This window comes from Myotis nattereri (assembly GCF_964212035.1).
Source record: "Myotis nattereri genome assembly, chromosome: 8".
NCBI classification, from domain to species: Eukaryota; Metazoa; Chordata; class Mammalia; order Chiroptera; family Vespertilionidae; genus Myotis; species Myotis nattereri.
The window spans coordinates 37,567,852-37,572,624 of NC_138083.1; positions in this window are offsets into that span (position 1 = coordinate 37,567,852).

Consider the following 4,773-nt stretch of genomic DNA (forward strand, 5'->3'; position numbering starts at 1 on the left):
AAATCCCCTTGTGTGAGTCTCTTTTGCAGTTAATCTGCCCAGATCCCAGAGCGGCCAGGCCACTGTCCATAGACACACATCTCCTCCCTACTGAGCACCAGGACACACTCACCCAACCTCTGCAGTCTCAGGAGGAGGCAAGCAGCCAGCGTTGCCTCATGTTACCATTGGGGCTTCTGAGACAGAAACACCTGGCAGGATTGAGGCCCTGTATCTGTATAATAACCAGAAGTTTCACCTTCTGTGAATTTGCTGTTCTTTTCCTCCCCAAAGCCCACTCATCAGAAGTACTTGGGGAGCTTGTTAAAAGTGTGGATTCTGAAAGAATGAAGTTCTGATCTATGCTACACCATGGATGAACTTGGAAAACGTGCTGAGTGAAAGAAGCCCGACATACAAGGACACATTATGATTCCATTCATTTGAATTGTCCAGAATAGACAAATCCATAGAGACAGATTACTTATTGTCAGGGACTGGGAGAAGGGAATGGGGAGTACAGGGTTTCTTTTTGGGGTGAAAGATTTTAGAATTAGGGGTGATGGTTGCACAACCTTATGAATATACTAAAAACCACTGAAAGTGTGTACACTTTGAAGAGAATTTTACGGTATGTAACATAGCTCAGTAATTTTTTTTATTGATGTCAGAGGGGAAGGGGGAGGGAGAGAGAAACATCAGTGATGCAAGAGAATCATTAATCCACTGCCTCCTGCACGACCCACACTGGGGATCGAGCCAGCAACCTGGGCATGTGCCCTGACTGGGAATCAAACCATGACCTCCTGGTTCATAGGTTGATGCTCAACCCCTGAGCCACAGGGGCCAGGCTTATTAATAATGTTTAAAAGTGCAGATTCACGAGGCCCACCCTGCAGGGATTGAGGCGGTGAATCTGGATATAGCCTGGATACCCTCAGTGTTGAGTAACCATCTTGAAGTGACAGCATTGCAAGGTAAATACCCAGAGCTCCAACAGGTCAGAATTTGTCTCCCACTGGCATTGTCAGGGCAGCACCTAGAAGTTGGGTCATGCGACTTTGTTCTCCAAGCTTGTTGATCTTCGGTCTACACAGACCACTTCCCACCAGTGCCACATACACAAACGGGTGAAGGAAACGTCACTACTGTTTACTAAGCGTTCTGTTCTCTCCCTTCACTTACTCCTCACCACAATATGCATAGGTATCGTTACTGTCCCATTCATTCTACTGATAGGAGAATGGGCTCAGAGCTTCACCATTTTGCCAGGGTCCCACAGCAGGGCAGGGTTGAGGACGAGTCAAACCCAGGCCACTGCAGGCACCTCTGTGATTTCCTCCTTCCCTGCCCAATCCCTGCTTCCCCAGATGTAGCCTTGGCCTAGTGACAGCAACTGTGTGACCTGCAGCAAGCCCCTTACCTCCTCTGGGCCTCACTCTGCTTCTGCATAAAATAAGAGCGTTTGCTTGGAGTTGGGGTTTCTGACAGATTCTCCAGGCTCCCTCAGGTATTTAAAAGTGAACGCCTTGTGTTACTTTAAATGTTTTCAAAAGGGGAACTACATTTACATGGCATAATAGGGCTGGGCTGTCAAAAACACAATAGGTCTCTTGATTGGGTCTGGAGTGACCCTGTGTCTCCTGCTTGTCCCAGCTGGCAGCCCTCGACGTGTCTTTGATGAATAAAAAATGTGAAAACAATTATTACTTAATACTTGCAGTGTGTTTGGAAGGCAGAAACCTTCCGAAGTGAGACCCAGTGGCACCGCTGATCTCAGGCTGCCTTGCCGTTCTAACACATCTGAAAGCAAAGCTATTGGCAGGACCTGGCCTGATTTTTAAGTTCCCTCAAATGCAGGCCTCCTGGGGTCTGGCTCTTATTTGCAAGGCTGCTTTATCCTATTAACAGAATCAGCAGAGGCTGTGACTTTCCAACCCCGTCCACTGTCCCCGTGACAAACCCTCGCTGACAAGCCCCACTCTGTCTGATTTCTCGCCACTTGAGCGGTGGAGGAGATCCCCGCCGCTGATTGCCTCTTACCATCGGTGATTATTTCCCCAACGTCTTCCCCTGGCAAATATTTAATCTTCGCAGGGCATCCTGACATGTTGGTCTCTCCAACTCATCAGACATTGGCTTGACTGAAAATGCTGTCCCCACTGGGATAGGGCCTGGAAATGCAGAGCGTACGCTACGGGCAAGGCCATCCCTGAGTCACATCTGCCAGATTTAAAGCAGAACAGAGCCCAGAAGCTCCCCTGAACCACCTGCTGATCCTGAGTGTGGTCCCGTGATTTCCCCAGAACCCTCTTCTCTTCACCATGGCCCTTCCTCACCTCAGAGTCCACCACGTCTGGCTCAAGCAGGCTTGTTTTCATTAAAACCCTTCTATGTCCACAGTATCCAAGGGCTCATTCTCTCCCCAGCTCTGGGCCCTGCTGTGGACTGGCCTCCCTGCTGAGAGGGTGGGATGAGAGCCGGAATCCGGTCAGCTGTTCCCTGCTCTAGTGGGGAGGGAAGTGTCCAGCCCCTCCCCCACCTGCCAAGCCTTCTGTCCTGTGTCCTGGAGCCTTGCTCACCTCTCGTGAGGGTTCCTCCGCCAGTCTCTCTTCCCTGGATCTGTTGTCTTGCTTCTTCCCTCCCCACATGGCTGTACGTTCCTTCTGCCGCCCTCCATACATTCTTACCTGCCTCAAGTCTGGGCTCTACACTTCTAGGGAGATGCTGACAGATGGAGTTACATCTTGAGGAGAGGGAGCTGTCACGTGAGAAGCAGCGGGAGAAAAATGCAGGACCTTCACCAAAGAGCAGAGAGTCTGAGAGCTGGAGAAGGAAGAGGCCTCCGCATCCTTCCGTGCAGAGTGGGGGCCCGAGGGGTAATTTACAGGGAGGCAGAGCTCGCTTCCTTCCCTCTTCATCCAACCAATACTTACTGCCTGCCGGCCTGGTCCCTGTGAGCTTACATTCTAGTCGGGCCAGCGGCGGGTGGGGGCTGGGGTGGGGAGCAGATAGTAGCATAATAAGTAGATTATAGAGTGTGTTAGTTATAAGAAATACTCTGGGGGAAAATGGAGCAGGATACAGGAATTTGAGAGTCCTGGCACGGTGAGGGGAGACGTTGCTGTTTAAATGGGGAGGCATTTGAAGGAGGTGAGCAAGTGAGCTGTGTGGGTATCTGGGGGAACAATGTTCCAGGCAGAGTGAATGTGGCTGCGAAGGCCTACCTAAGCCTAGTGTGTGGGAGGAACACTGGGGTGAGTATGCTGAGAGAGGGGAGGAAACTTGAGAGGTTACTGAGGGACCAAATTATCCAGGGCTTAGCAGGGGTCCTCGAACTTTTTAAACAGGGGGCCAGTTCACTGTCCCTCAGACCGTTGGAGGGCCGGACAATAGTTTAAAAAAAACTATGAACAAATTCCTATGCACACTGCACATATCTTATTTTGAAGTAAAATAACAAAATGGGAACAAATACAATATTTGTATTTGCCTGTGGTCCGTGGGCCGTAGTTTGAGGACCCCTGGCTTAGGGGCTGTTATAAGAACATTGCACTTTACTCAGTGAAATGGGAGCAGATCACAAGCTGCTGTGTTGGACGTAGGCTGCATGGGTCAGGTGGAGCAAGGGGGCCTGTTAGGAGACGAGTGCAGTCGTCTAGGTGAGAGGTGAGTGATCACAGCGGTATCAGGTGTGCAGATGAGGGATGGACTGGATATCTTTCAAGAGCCCTTCTAGCCTGATAACCCCTACTTCTCTGAAGTCTCAGAATCTGAACAGAATACCAACTCGTTGGGGTCCCTCTGCCTCAGGAGTCCCCTCTCAACTGTCCCATCATGGGATGGTCGGCCCCTCCTGCTCCCAGAGGTGCATTCGGGTAGGCGGGGCCATGCTGAAGGATCGGGAGGGCTGTCACAGGTTCGGGTGTGAGGACTGGAGAGGGCTCTGTTGAGAAGTGGTGGGTGGGGCAGAGGGCTGTGATGACTGGTCGCACCATCAGCACCCGTGCGGGTGGTCTTGTTGCCAATGGCAGTGAGGAAGGTGGCACTGGATGTTCATGTGTTCGTGTGACTTACAGAGTTGAGGGTATGTGAAGCCTCTGTTGCTTCTAATTTGTGCTGGTCAAGAAGCATCCCCGGCCCACCTTCCCCAGGAACTTGCATGGACTTCGAGGTGATTACTGTGAGCCGGCATGGAGCGCGGCCTCCCTCCTCGCTGCTGGGCACCAGGTCCTTCCTCAGGAAGGGCACCAGGTCTTCAGGGAAGAGGAGGAAAGCAAGGCTCAGAGAGGTGAGGCACAGGCTGGCGGGTCTCAGAGCCAGAATTCCAGCCCACCTGTCCGAGGCCAGCGCTGCCCTGCATCGCACCGCACTCCTTAATAAGGACAGTTACATAATCCGTGATAATTGCCAGTTGGATCCGAGGCTGCCAGCTGACAACTGGCAATGTCAGCCACTTAGAAGGGTGCTGGGCCGCCCTGCTAGCCTCCTGGTTCGTGATAGCTTGCTGATGTGTCTTCCTAGGTCCTTCGTGTTTGTATCTGCCTGTGGGCACACTGGGCCAACCAGGCTCGGGTGAGCTGGCATCTGCTCCAGAACCAGGCTCCTTCTGCTCTCCTGGGCACCACTGGGGCCACTGAGTGGCTGCCCCGTCTGGGGCACACCTCCCTGAGTGGAGTCCTCTCACCCTGTCCCACCAGAATTGCTGTGAGTTTGCAAAGGCATTTGCTTTAGTGAAGGATGCTGCCAGGGGTGGGGCCTCTGAGGGACTGATTTAATGCACATCCTTTGCCT